The following is a 15,345-nucleotide window of genomic DNA, read 5'->3' as shown; positions in this document are numbered from 1 at the left end:
GCCAGCTCCAGAAATGAGGCAGGAAACAAAATGGCAGCAGGGGAAAAAATGGCAGGTGGAAGAAAACAGCAACAGCGAGTGGGAGGGGGAAGAAGGCGGTGGCAGTGGGCGGGAGGCAGGAAGGCAGAGGTAACTAGAGGCGCAGATGCTCTGCGCCCGGCCCAGCTAGAATCTATAGTTTTTCTGCAGCTCATTATCTGGAAACCTTCAAACAGTACTAGAAGTTCTCAGACAGGCAAATGAAAGCCTATAAGGACTTGGGAGTTGTTGGCACTTCCTAAAATTAAGCACAGTAGAAACTTTATTGCTGAGGTGCAACAATTTAAATTATACTCTTTTAGCCCAGTGATAATGAACGGATAATTAAAAGCATTACATTTTAATAGAAATATTTCTTTAGAGCATTTCACTATTTCAAAGTGCTAAGAAAAATCAATAAAATATATACAGGCAAGCCTCTCCATTCGTGGATCCAACATCCTCAGTTTCAGGTATCCGTGGTTGGGTAATTGACACCCAACCTCGGCATAAGGGGAGGAGGTTCACAAAGGATTAATTCTGTTTATCTGTGGGTTCAGGGTGGATGGAAATGACTTGCGAGGTCATTTTCGGCAGCCATGTTCTGAAAAGGAGCCATTTTGTGGCTCATTTGGTTAAAAGAAAGTTTAACCATGATTTTTTGCAAAAACACCCATTGGATTTGGGAGTGGGGAGGTCATTGCTGGACTTTTGGAGACCCACGGGGCTGCTGAGGGTTTCCCTTTCTCTTCCCTCTACTTGCAGGCTTAGCAGAGTAATAACTTGTAAGAAGTAGCTCCAAGGTCTGACATGAGGAGGAAAGTGTGGGGAGGATGTATTAACTTCATGAGGGTGAGAGGAAAATAAGGGACGTGTACCATACAAACACAGCATTGACTTAAAACAGAATGAGCTGAAGATTTGTTTTTTTAGAGACAAACATTTGCCTCTAAACATTTTTTCAATTGCCATTGGGAAAAAAGTGGTGAGGGTGCACAGATCTGGGTCCACCAGAAAGAAGGGGCTCCTTCTAGAATCAAATGCTAGGTGTATGTGGCTGGATCTTATTGGGAGAGGAGAGCAAATATTTGAATGTTCAGCTTCTATAAAGATAAAAGTGGTGATGCTAAAAAAAGAACCTTTGTCCCCAAATACGCTAACGTCTTTTTTGCATTTTATTAATCAATGAAATGATAGGAGTCTTAGGAGAAGATACAAGAAGTGACATATAAATGATGCATGATTTAAATGAGGATTGGGACATGTGGTACTAGGAAGTTATTCTTACTGTTTGAAGTTTCATCAAAAACAAAAAACACCCTGCCCCCATATGAACACAATAGCCTAAAGGAGATCTGGCTAACCTTTATTTGTATACTCCCAACAGTGATTCCCAAGTTGGTCCCAGAAAATGAGCAATTTCTTATGTAGATGAAAGTAGTAAGGTATGTAAGTTTGCATGTTACACAGCATTCTTCATTGGGCTGAGCAGCTGTAGAGATCTCTCCTTCAACAGAACCACACAGCACATTTCTACAGCGGGGCTTCTTAAAAATGCTGAGACTTCAGTAAATACATTCAAATAAATCTCTACAGGGTTGTCAAAAACAGTGTGTTTTCACATCTGAAACGTGCACAGGAGCTTGAGTTACACCTTCATAGCTGAGTGCTTTCAAAACTGTAAATTTTGCATAAGGTTAAGGTGAAAGGGAGAGGGGAGCATGAATTTACACGATGCAGAACAGCAAAAGGAGAAATTAATCTTGGCAAAACATAATTCCACCTATATTTCTATTAGACAAAATATGAAACAGATCTCTGTGTGTGAACTGTAAAGATGTGGTCATCAGAATATTAATTACTTAAACCCTAGGGATACAAGGGTTAGCTGATAGGCAAAAGACAAGCTCTTCTTAAAAGTGAGTGGATGAGAGAGGTATTTTAAATTTCCAGACATGTTCTCTTTCAATTATCTGTAGACTTATCTAAAAATAAAACTGAACCTTTTTTTTTTAAGTCTTTGTTTTTTGTATTTTTGAGTTACAGAATATTATAGAATCATCAACTCTCTTCTATGGGGAAGAGACAGGTGTGATCATCTTGATTGCAGTCAAGATTAAGAAGTCTCTTATCTTGACTTAACAATTTAATTGATTTTGTGTTTGCAATCAAGATGATCACACTTTAAAAAGTTGGGCTGCTGCTCTTCTATAGTAACAATTTCCAGAGGGGCCATGCTGTCTGATGCAGTAAGAACACAAGAAGTCTTGTGGCACTTTAAAGATTAGCTCATCTGTTGTAGTACAGGCTTTCATGGACTAGATGAAGTGAGCTCAAGTCCACAAAAAGGTTAGGCTACAATTGCCATGTTAGTCTCCAAGGTGCTACAGGACCGGCTTGTTTCTTCTGAAGTAGTTACTTATCCATGTGAATTTAAGCAACTTGCTTCTCATATACAAGGTACCTCTACAGTAATAGCTTTATCAAAAAAAAAAAAAAAGAAAAGATCGTTATTATCAATCAGATAAGGAAACCATGGCAGAGGGCAGCTTCTGGCTTTACACAGCAGTAAGCACAGGGGGGGAGCAGGGTCCAATCTAGATTTCCTGGCAAACATACCAGAATGATTGTATATATCCCATGTAATGTGAAGCAGTGCTGGACTAGGCCCGGGAAGACCCGAGTTCAAATCCCCATTCAGCCATAATACTTGCTGGGTGACTCTGGGCCAGTCACTTCTCTCTCAGCCTAACCTACTTCACAGGGTTGTTGTTAGGAGAAACTTAAGTGTGCAGTACACCGCTCTGGGCTCCTTGGAGGAGGAGGAAGAGTGGGATATTAAAAATATAAAATAAAATAAAATAAACAGATAAATTTTTAAAAGTGTGAATGTTACTGCTTGCTTGCAGATAGCAGCTGGCGGGGGTGGGGGGAGTTGTTAATACGCACTGCTGGGTTTGGAATAGAAAGGGGTTTTATGCTGCTTGAAAGACCATCACTGCCTGCCTGAGTGTCTGGCTTCTACTCCATGCTTATATTTGTAAATATAATAGATATCACAAAAATGTCAGATATTTGGACGGGGGGGGGGGGGCGTTGCAATTTCAGTGCTTGCCCTAGGAGCTATTTTCCCTAAATACGCCTCTGATGACTTGTCCCCTTGGCTAAGCAGGGTCCACCCTCATTGCATACGAATGAGAGGCTAGAAGTGTGAGGACTGTAAGAGATTCCCCTCAAGGGATGGAGCCGCTCTGAGAAGAGCAGAAGGCTCCAAGTTCCCTCCCTGGCATCTCCAAGATAGGACTGAGAGAGAATCCTGCCTGCAGCCTTGGAGAAGCCGCTGCCAGTCTGTAAAGACAATATTGAGCTAGATAGACCAATGGTCTGACTCAGTATCTGGCAGCTTTCTATGTTCCTAAATTTAAGAATGATTAGAAATTTAAACCCAATTCCTATGTTCCTAAAGGTGGGGGTTGAAATAAGATGAGAAAAGCACTTGCTCTTCAGGTCCTCCAGGAATTCCCCCCCAAGCCTCTAAATTGGACAAATTTTGAAAAAAGAAGAGCCACAAAATGGCTCCACGCTGCAAAACAGTGGCCAGAAATGACACCGGAAGTCATTTCTGTCCACTCAGGAACCATTAATAGGTCAATTTTGCCTGTTTTTATAATGCAGATAAAGAAACCAAGTCTCTAAGACCCGTCTGCGGATATATGAAATCACAGTTGTTGAAACCGCAGATAATGAGAGTCTCCTGTATTTAGTTGTTTTCTGAATACAGGAGACTCTCATTAGTCAGACAAATGTTGACAAGGGTCAAGTTTTGATGCTTGACTCTTGGAAAATTACTCCCATTATCTACAAAAAGCTTTATGACTATCCCTCATTTCATCTTTGACTGTGAATTACCTGACCTGAATTTGAACTCTATTATGAGTTTCTGTTTTTTGATCTTTAAAATGAAAAATTAGGCACTGAAAGGAGTGACTAACAATGTACACACATGGACGAATGTGTTGGTACCCCTCCACGAAAAGAGAAGAACCCACAAATGCTTCTGAAAGTCACATCAGCTCTATGTCCACAGACGGAAAAATGAAGCTTTCAAAGAAAAGCACACCATACCTACTGTGAAACATGGAGGAGGCTTGGTGATGTTTTGGGGCTGCTTTGCTGTGTCTGGCACAGGGTGCCTTGAGTCTGTGAAGGGGACGATGAAATCTCAAGACTATCAAGACATTCTCTGGAGCAAAACGTACTGCCCAGTGTCAGAAAGCTCTGTCTCAGTCGCAGGTCATGGATAATGACCCAAAACACACAGCTAAAAGCACCCAAGAATGGCTAAGGACAAAACATTGGACTAATCTGAAGCGGCCTTCTATGAGCCCTGATTTGAATCCTATTGAACATCTATGGAAAGAACTGAAACATGCAGTCTGGAGAAGGCACCCTTCAAACCTGACATAGCTGGAGCAGTTTGCTCAGGAAGAGTGGGCCAAACTACCTGTTGACAGGTACAGAAGTCTTATTGAGTGCTACAGGAATTGCTTGTTTGTAGTGATTGCCTCTAAAGGTTGTGCAACAAAATATTAGGTTAAGGGTCCCATCATTTTTGTCCATGCCATTTTCATGTGTGTTATTATTTTAAAATTTCTGTTGCATCAAAACTCTAAAGCAAAGTCTGATTTTTGTCAAAAGCAGAATAAACAATGGTGGGTGCCAATTATGTTTGTCTGTTTCAAGTTATTTCAGAGTCAATTGTGGGTACTTTTTCTTTCGTGGAGGGGTACCAACACATTTGTCCACGTGTGTATATACAGTAGCAGAAAGGAAAGTGTTACCTGGCTGATTTAAACCTGTCCTACTCTGACTTCTCTATAACTTGGCTGGGACTTTTTTTTCCCTAGAACACTTGCAATATCAATGGTCCATGAGTAATATGTAATTCGCATGCATACACTTAATTTAAGTGCAAATATAATGTGACCCTTTCTCTTTCCTAAGGGATTGGTGGCAGCCTTAAGCAGCAAGCTTGACATACTATTAAAGTCTCATACTGTACTCAGTTTTGAGTCTTGTATTCCATTTTGCAAACATACGAAGCTGCCTTCCACTGAGTCAGACCATTGATCCACCCAGTTCAGAATTGTGTACACTTACTGGCAGCAGCTCTCCAGAGTTTCAGATGGGGGTTATTCTCCAGTCCTACCTGGAGGTTATTCACACATGGCTTTATGCCTCAGGGTATCTGAAGAGCGAATCTGCTTCGCAGCATATTTGCAAGATGTTTAATTCGGGGCATTAAACGGACGGTTCATATAGTGTTGGCTCCTCTCCGCAATCCCTGGCAGATCTTTTTCCTGTGCATTAGCACCCGCTGGTTCCAGGTTTTTCCTCCAACCAATCCTCGCAGACGAGGAGGTGAGAGACCTTTTGTTTTGTTTTGTTAGTTTGACAGCCTTGCAGAAGAACAGCATGATGGGTTGCCAAGGGATCACACAGCAGAACGCTTAACCCAAGCCTGCCAAATCTAACCCAAATCTTTGCTGATTTTTAGAATGAACTTGCCTTCGTGAGTGAATGCCTTCATCACCTCATGTCCCCCTGCCCAACAGCCCAGAGGCAGGGAAGTTTAAAGTAGAAATCATTGCATTCTCTGTCATGAAGAAAAATGCAGGCAAATCAGCTCAAAAGTGGGGGGGCTCAGGTTACAGCAGGCTGTAGTCTCCATTCTGAATATCTAAAGACTATGTTACGTCCCACATTTTGCAGTTTGTGCTTGCATTTAACTCAGGAATTTCTCCCTCCCCCTCCCCTGGACTCTCTCCACAGAATTTCACCAATCTGCTAAAAACCCTCCCCCCCCCAACCCCCAGTGCTTGCAATTGCAAATACTCAGAGCATACCATACCCAACAGCTGTCAAACTCCCCTCCATTGAGTTTTTTAAAACGCCGAGTTTTTAAAAACGCCGCTCCACACATCAAGGGAAAGCGGAGGGGCATAACAGACTTTTTTCAAAACCCGCTGGAAATAGAAGATTATTTTAAGGCGGACATAATTTCGGGCTAAGCCAGAATGCGTAGCCTTGATTTGGGGGGAAATAGAGTTCTGTCTGTACTGGTCCCTGATAGCCCAAAGGGACTTCAAAGTAAAGGCAGCTGATATGTGGACTCACACTCTCCATCCCGAAGGAGATTGGAACCAAAAATCATGTGTGTAAAGCCTCCGGGAGATGCCAAGGATTGATCCTGGCATCTTCTACATGCAAAGCATGCATTCTACCACTGAGCTACAGTCCAAGAGTTTCCCTTGCACAAATCAGAGCCTTGCATCCCAAACCAATAAATGTTTACTCAGAAGTTAGTGCCACTGGCTAACAGCCTAACAAACTGTACACACTTCGAGAGGCTGCAAGGGCATGACAAGCACTCTTGGGCATCTCTTCCTTTTCCCCTGAGTGCACACTGTTGCATAAGAGCCCTTAGATTTCTGAGCACTGCTTCTGCTTCAGAAGGGCTCTGAGAAATCGGAAACATGGTGCTGACACTGAGCAGCATATTTCTATTCTTGCTGAGCCACTTTGGAGTGCAAGCAATGCTCAGAGATCTAAGGGCTCTTTTATAACAGCATGCATGGGGTGGGGGAGATGCACAAAGGTTCCTGTCACACCCCCTGAGCCCCTCAAAGCATGCACACTTTGTTAGTCAGGATGTCAGTCACCAAGTTCAATGAGAGTAAGTCTCATTCGTGTTTAGTAAAAGCATAAGTAAAAGTGCTTAAGACTTAAGTCTTACGTTTTTAGGCATGCAATTAGACGTGATGTGAAATGTTAGTCTCCACTTTTAAAACTTCTTTGATAGCAGCAACAGGGCCTTCCAATGCATATAATTTAGGGGCATTCGTCTTTCCCTCAGTCTCCCCATTCCACAGCCCCAGATTAGATGGAGGACTGTTTTTTGCCCTGGAAGGTAAGCATCTATGGTTGAACATAGCGGCTTCTCTCCTGCAGCACAAAGCAGCTTTGTGGGCCTTACACATACTCAGAGATTTCTTCTCGAGAAAAAGAGAAGATCATGAACCACTTAATTTTTATTTTTATTTCTCTTTGTAAACCACTTTGGGAACTGTTGTTGAAAAGCGGTATATAAATTTCCGTTGTTGTTAATGTTACATCTACTTCGATCCTTAATAATGTGCACTGTGAGATAACCCCTAATTCAAAATATTCTAAATCCAAGCCATTTCCTTTAATATGTGATGCCGGGGTGGAGAGCACTCCTCCCGTTGCCGAATTAATATTATTATTATTTTATTATTTATCACATTTATAAACCACCCCATCCAGAGGCTCTGGGCAGTGCACAACAAATTTAAAAAACATAAAAACACACACCATTTAAGACACAGTGCTAAAAACAAAACAATTTAAAAAACATTTAAAACCAATTAAAATACTTTTAAAACCATTTAAAAACCTTGGAAGGCCAGGCCAAACAAGTAAGTTTTTAGGGCTTTCTTAAAGGTTGACAGCGAGCCTAAACTGCGGATAATCTGCCAGGAGTGCATTCTATACGCCAGGAGCAGCTACAGAAAAGGCCCAGTTCCAAGTTGCCACCAGACGCACTGGTGATAACTGGAGATGGACCTCTCCAGATGACCTCAACATGTGATGGAGATCATACAGAAGGCACCATTCAGAGCTTTAAAGGTTTTAACCAGCACTTTGTATTTTGCCTGGAAACATATCGGCAGCCAGTGCAACTGTTTTAAAACAGGCATAATATGGTCTCTAAGGGTTACCCCAGACACCAGTCTGGCTGCCGCATTTTGAACTAACTGAAGTTTCCAAACAACATACAAAGGCAGCCCCACGTAGAGCATATTGCAATAACTGAGCCTGGAGGTTACCAGCAGATGCACCACTGTTTTGAGATCGTTCTCTTCAAGGAATGGATGCAGCTGTCAAATCAGCCAAAGTTGATAGAAAGCACTCCTGGCCATAGCCTCCACCTGAGATACCAGGGTGAGGCCTGGATCCAAGCACACTCCCAAGATGCATACCTGTTCCTTCTGGAGGAGTGTAAACCCATCCAGCACAGGAGGATCTAACTCACCCCTCAAATTCAAATCCCACACAATGAGCACCACCATCTTGCTTGGATTCAGCTTTAATTTGTTATCACTCATTCAGCCCATTAGTGCTACAGGCAGACATTTAGAGAGTGAATGCCATTTCCGGAGGAGGAGGAAGAGGAGGAGGAGGAGGAGGAGGAGGAGGAGGATAGGGAGATATAGATGTGGGTGCCATCAGCATACTGATAACACCCTGCACCAAATCTCCTGATGACCTCACCCAGCAGTGTCATGTAAGTGTTAAAAAGCATTGGTGACAGAATGGAGCCCTGAGGAACTCCATATAATAGCTCCAGTTTTGAAGAGGAACTGTTACAAAGCTCCACCATCTGGAATCTGCCTATTATAAACTGAAAATTTATAAACTGAATTATCAACTGAAAAATAATTATTTTTGTTAAGAGTGCAATCCTAAAATGCCTACCTGAATGTTCTACCATCAAAACCAATAGGCCTTACTTCAGAGAAAATGTTTAGGATGTGGGCATTAATGTGAAAAATACCATTATTCCTCTTTCAGAAATCTAACACATGTGACAAAGCTTCCTGCTCCCCAATAAATGCACTTTGCCCGTTCTTGATCCCCAATACTTTTTGTGGTGCTGCCATTGTTTCCTTCTATCAGTTTTATGACTGAGAAAACATCTGACATTTAGTTATTTTAACTACCACTTTCCATGCATGATGGCAAAAAAGCAACAACTAAATTGATATTGTCAAAAATTCCAGAATTTTGGGGAAAAGGAGGTTTGTGTTTCAAACCAGACAACCTTTTTCCAAAGAAACCAAACTCATACATAACTGAAAATTAGGTTTCCACTCTGCATAGAGTACCAAATATTTTTAACAACCTATTTCTTGAGAAATTAGGCCTTATCTAATAGAGCAAAATGTTCCAATTTGCATTTTCATCCAAGGGAATAGGGACCAGACAATAACCTTATTTGAATGTCACAGCTTGACAGATGATCTAAAGAGCCCTTCTGCACAATATGCTTTATGTGGTTGCGGGAGATCAGAGCGTGCTGGTTGCATCAACACATATCCCCATTCACCCCACTGCATCCCCATTGCTAGACTACGGCAGGAGCTTAGTGCAAAAACATTTCACTACCAGCTGCAGACTGCAGGTGGAAATTGTATACCTATGGACATTTGGAAATCACCCAGGAGACACACTTTACACAGACCAGATGGAACACTTTCTCCCATCAATTCTGACACAGCAGCATGGCAGTTATGTTTAGCTTCACTGAGCTATTTAAATGTTCGGTTAAGTATGCTTTTAATTAATAGCATTACATCTTTAAACTAACCCCTTTTCCCTTTACTATCATTGTTTTAAACATTAGACCTGATGGATACATTGCCTTCAATATATCATCCCATTTACAAATTTACTGACCCTCAAAATTTAGTATTGATCTTAGATTTACCTTGATCAATACTAATCTGTGTGATAAATTAGTCCTAACGTTGACCTCAGCAAAAGTCACTGCATACATATGAGTAAAACACCACAGCATATATTTAATTAGAGACAAATAAATGTTTGGGTTTCCCCCCCTAACAATTAGATGTAAAATGGCCATTTATTATCTCCAAAGCTAAATCTAATTCCCATAATTGCACTATCTCTATAAAGATTTTTCAAAATACTCTTGACCCCACCTCTATTATTTTAAAGCAGATGTGTTTTCTGCCACATTACATCTATCTAGCCAGAAAAATAGCACATTATATTTCAATCAAGCTATTAAGGTCCAATTTTGGCTCCCTAAAGCTCTTTTTTTTTTAAGTGTCCATTCTCCTTAGTAAAGAAACAATTTAAAGATTATGTATAAGGATGTATCAAGCCTGCAAATACCAATGCACCTCCCAATGGAGTTATTCACTAAGCACGACTGCAAGACAACCTCTGTTCTAAGGTTGCACACATGACAAAAGGTAAGACCCAAAGGAGTCCAAATCTGGTCACTTTTGAGTCTTGAACCTACCAGAATAGGTAGGATCCATTTGGAGGCAGTGCGCCATTTTCCTCTGCCATCTCCGTTACCTATATCTGTTGCAGCTGCCACTTTGCATCCCATCAATTTAGAAAAGTACTGTGAACAGCTTTCAAAATGGCCACCCCCCCTAAATAAACATGCCAACATCTAACTGTGTTGTGTATCCATGCCCATGAAACAGACCCTTAACACTCCCATGACACCATCCCTGTCCCACTGATCTACCCGCCACCTCATATAAGGCAACAAGGATTTCTTCCGACTACATTATCGTAGTTTTATCTCAGTGACCATTAAGAAGGTTCAGGCCATTTGCAGTCTGACACAGGGACAATTATCTGACCATGTCTGAGAACCTCTTTCTATACTCCACATTACCAAGACAAACTGATTACTTATTGTTGTGCTATCCTTGAGCTACTTATACTATGTAATTAACATTATTGTATAAGCTTCCTGAGAGAAAGACAGCCTCAAGTCTTGCCAGATACCTCACAGGACAGATATCTAAAACTAAAAATCACAAACCTGACATGGACAACATGATCTCATTCTGCACCTTAATGATAATACACCAGTCTTGTACTGCTATGACAACAGACCAATCTTAGGCATCTTGACTAAATTCAATAGGACTTACTAGGGATGTATTAGGGTGAAAGGGTAAGCCCATGAAAAGTGGAACTTATTTCCAAATAAGCATGCATAGGATTGTGCTACCCAGCTGCAATCAAACTGCACATATACTTGTGAGCAAGCACTATGGACTCAGTAGTATTTACTTCTGGGTAGATATATAGGATCAGGATGCTAGGGACAGTTTTTCACCTCTCTAAAAGTCCCAAAGAAAGCCTTAGTTTCTTTGTTCAGCCAAAATTATTATTATTTCCATACTTGGAATTATTATGTCAATGCCTCCTTTTATTAAGCAATTACAACAAATGTGAAAAATAATCTGAAAGTCATTAACAGATGAATACTCTATCACATAATGGAAGAAGGAACTTTATCACATCTTCCTGAAGTAAAGAAATCTCATTTCATTTATTTAGAGACGGTAGAAAAACTGGGGGGTGGGTGGGGGTGTGATTATGGCCTCTACTAAATTATCACCTGCAGCATAATCCATAAGAACAAATAATTTTTTTCATAGCAATTATGCTCCTCTGATTTAGCAACACCAATAAAACTCATTCAGTCAGCCAAATACAAAAGCAAATAATACCAACCAAAATGTAAGCCTTACACAAGCATTCCACATGCAAAGGAACACGCTTGGTTTTTAGGATATGTACAGCAACCTATTATTCAGCAGAGTACATAAGGGTGACAAGTGGCGGGGGGGGGGACACTCCTTTCAAGTTATTGTCTAGAATTTTAAACTGTTACTGGTCACTAACTTCTGGGATTTGTCCTGGATCAATGACAAACTAACAAGCCAAGGACAAAAAATACCTTATGGTCAATGGTACGTTCTACTGACAGCAAAAGTAATACAACACCTTGCATGACTAAGCATAGATTTGCAGGCCCCATTGACAATGAGCATGGTATCCTTCTGAACCGCCTGAGGGGGTGGAGGCACTGCTTTGCAGTGGTTCCACTCATATCTCTCAGGTAGATTCCAGATGGTGTCACTTGAAGATTGTTGCTCTTCAAAATGAGAGCTATTGTATGGAGTTCCATAAGACTTCATTCTATCTCTAATGCTTTTTAACATCTACATGAAACCGCTGCGAGAGATCATCAGGAGATTTGGTGCAGGGTGCTATCAATATGCTGATGACCCCAGATCTATTTCTCCATATCAGCTTCATCAGTGATGAATCAACTTCATCAGAGATGGCTTAATTTATCTAAATGCTTGCTTGAAATCGGTAATGGGCTGGATGAGGGAGAACAAACTGAAGTTGAATCCAAACAAGAAAGAGGCCAGAACTTAAGAAGTGGTTTAGATCTGCCTGTTCTGGATGAGGTTACATTCCAATCCCTGCAATATCAGGTACATAGTATGGGAGTACTTCTGGACCCCAACCTCTCCCTGATATTTCAAGTTGAGTGCTTTTTATCAGCTTCGACTGATACACCAGCTACTTCAATTTCTCAAGACAAATGTCCTTAAAACAGTGGTGCATACAATGTCCCCTCTAAGGCGTGCACAAATGTGCATGCTCACGTTTTTAAATGTCCATTCAGTTTTTTAGATCCCACTCAGGCTGAATCAGGAAGGTCCCACTCTGAATGCAAGTGCACACACACTGCTTTGATACTGCTGCCCAGAAAAAAAAACCATCCCACACACAGATGAAAAAAATTAGAGAACACACTGGGTGCATATGCTAGGAACATGCAGGCTTCATTACTGCAATACGCTCTTCATTGGGCTGTCTTAGTACATAGTTCATAAACTTCAACTGGTCCAGAATGTGGCAGCCAGGTTGGTATCCAGGACTACCCATAGAGACCACATTAGTCCTATCTTAAAACAACTACACTGGCTGCCAATTAGTTTCCAGACAAAATACAAAGCACTGGTATTACCTATAAAGCCCTGAATGGCTTGGGCCCTGGGTATTTAAAAGAGTGCCTCCTTCTTCATGAACCCTGCTGCCTATTAAGATAATCAGAGGGGTCCAGTTGCAGTTGCCGCCGGCTTGTTTGGTGGCAACCCAAAACTAAGCCTTCTCGAGGGTTGTCCCAGAGCGCTGGAACAACTCCCAAATGAAATCTTAATCTCCCAATCTGGTTCTTTTTCAATGACTTTTGAAAATATGCCTGTTTTTTCAGACTTTTAATTTATGATGTTTTCAAGTTTTATTTATGGTAATTTTAATCTGAGTTTTAGGTTTTGGTGGTTGTTTGGATTGTAAACTGCCCTGAGAGTTTATATAGTATTTATATAGTAGATAAATGTGGCAAACAAATATTCTCAGAGAAATGAAAACTATTTATTTGAAAAACGTCTTAAGTAAGGTTTAGAATTCAAATCTAGGGCATGCTTCTGGTTTCCCCACATCTAGATTTTGGAAAGGGGACCATGTCCCAGCAAACATTTATAAGGCTCCAGTTCTAAGTGTATTTTCTAGGTAGTAGAACTCCTCAGATTCAGTGGGATTTTTGAGTAAACATACCTAGGGTTGCAGTGCAAATATTCTTTGTGTTTTCCTCCTAATTTCTGTAGCTATAACATTGCAATATTTTTTAATACCAGGACTCCTACATCTTTAATAGCTGTGTGAAGGCAGAAGTCCAACAGCTGAAGTTCTCCATCACTGCATCTGAAGAAGGAGAAAGCTTCTTGTGCATCTTGTCAGACAGCTATCAAGAATACTTGGCCACTGCCAGAAAAAAGAGAGGCAGCTCTTGTGGCCACAATCCAAACACAATCAGTTCAGCATGCCCAAGGGGACTTTGGGCTTACACTTGTCAAACAGCAAGCCCCCATGGCAAACCACTTTTGAAAGTAAAAGAATTTTTAAGTGTAGGCTGTGATGTTGTTTGGGGCCTTGTAGTTCAAATGAGGAAAAGGCATGCACAGAGGACATGCCCAAACCCTTGGGCACACCTAAAGCTATTACCTGGCCATTGTGTTCCCTGCAAGCAAGAGCTTTCCTGGACCTGATCTGTACATACAGGAAGTCCCCAACTTACAAATGGGTTGGTTTCCAAAAGTTTGTTTATAAGCTGGATATTCACAACTTGGAACACAAACAATTCCCAAGAGGAAATTACTTGTCTGTATGCACAGATTGGCATATGTAAGTTGAAGACTTCCGTAATGTACTATGTTATGGAACTTTTTGTAAGTCAGATGTTTGTAACTTGGGGAGTGCTTGTACAAAGGAATGTGTGCATGGATGGAGCTGGTCTTGTGGTAGCAAGAGGAGAGCTGGTCTTGTGGAAGCAAGAGGAGAGCTGGTCTTGTGGTAGCAAGCATGACTCGTCCCCATAGCTAAGCAGGGTCTGCCCTGGTTGCATATGAATGGAAGACTTGATGTGTGAGCACTGCAAGATATTCCCATCAGGGGATGAAGCCGCTCTGGGAAGAGCAGAAGGTTTCAAGTTCCCTCCCTGGCTTCTCCAAGATAGGGCTGAGAGAGATCCCTGCCTGCAACCTTGGAGAAGCCGCTGCCAGTCTGTGAAGACAATACTGAGCTAGATAGACCAATGGTCTGACTCAGTATATGGCAGTTTCCTATGTTCCTATGGAATCCCTCTTATATGAATAGGAATCACCCTACATATTATGTTAACTCTATGTGCACACGGAATGCAGTGGTCCATGTATGCATTTGTACACAATGAAACAAGTCTTTCTGATATGTTGGCATAGCTCTTTTGGCCAGTATGCTGTTATTACAGAATCTGACAATCTTTCTTTGGATCTAGGAAGCAGCCAAAAAGTTTAGAAGCCAGACAATGAACACTTGACAAAGTTGCTGGACTTAGTGACTGACATTGTAGCGAGGGAGAATAAATGATCATCTTTTTATCCTCTTTAAAAGTAACATAATTAGTACAGAAACAGGCCTGCCTGAGACAAATAAATATCCTCGTCTAGGTACCATGGCTAAATTTCTAAATGTCACGGCTCCCTGGTACCTGGGATTTGTCAAATACTGTGTATTAGCCTCTGCATTTTTGTTTATGTACTAATAATTTTTCATTATTATAGAAACATAGGAATCTATCATATACTGAGTTAGACCACTGGTCCATCTAGCTCAGTGTTGTCTACACAAACTGGCAGCGGTTTCTCCAAGGTTACAGGCAGGAGTCTCTCTCTCAGCTCTCCTTAGAGATGCCAGAGAGGGAACTTGGAAGCTTTTGCATGCAAGCATGAAGATGCTCTTTCAAGGGCAGCCCCATCCCCCAAGGGGAATATCTTACAGTGCTCGTATGTAGTCTCCCATTCAAATGCGAACCAGAGTTGACCCTGTTTAGCAAAGGGGACAATTCATGCTTGCTACCACAAGACCAGATCCGGCGACAATCATGTACACACATATGCAATGGTATTTACATCCGAGGAAAGATGAATGTGCAGGACTCCGATGCTACTCACATTTACTTAGGAATAAGCACCACTGAACCATTGGGACCTACTACTAAATCAAGCCACCTAATGGCACAGTGAGGAAATGACGTGATTAGCAAGCCAGAGGTTGCCAGTTCAAATTCCC

General features: G+C 41.4%; 1 protein-coding gene across 1 annotated transcript in view; it reads right to left on the bottom strand.

Annotated features, from left to right (window-relative positions):
- The window catches only part of THSD7A (thrombospondin type 1 domain containing 7A), a 424,790-nt gene that overhangs the window by 408,968 nt on the left and 477 nt on the right, over positions 1-15,345 (bottom strand). The window lies entirely within an intron of this gene.

The sequence above is a fragment of the Hemicordylus capensis genome, chromosome 6 (assembly GCF_027244095.1).
Source record: "Hemicordylus capensis ecotype Gifberg chromosome 6, rHemCap1.1.pri, whole genome shotgun sequence".
NCBI lineage: Eukaryota > Metazoa > Chordata > Lepidosauria > Squamata > Cordylidae > Hemicordylus > Hemicordylus capensis.
Note: the sequence above shows the minus strand (reverse complement) of the source record. Positions and strands in the feature narration are given on the sequence as shown.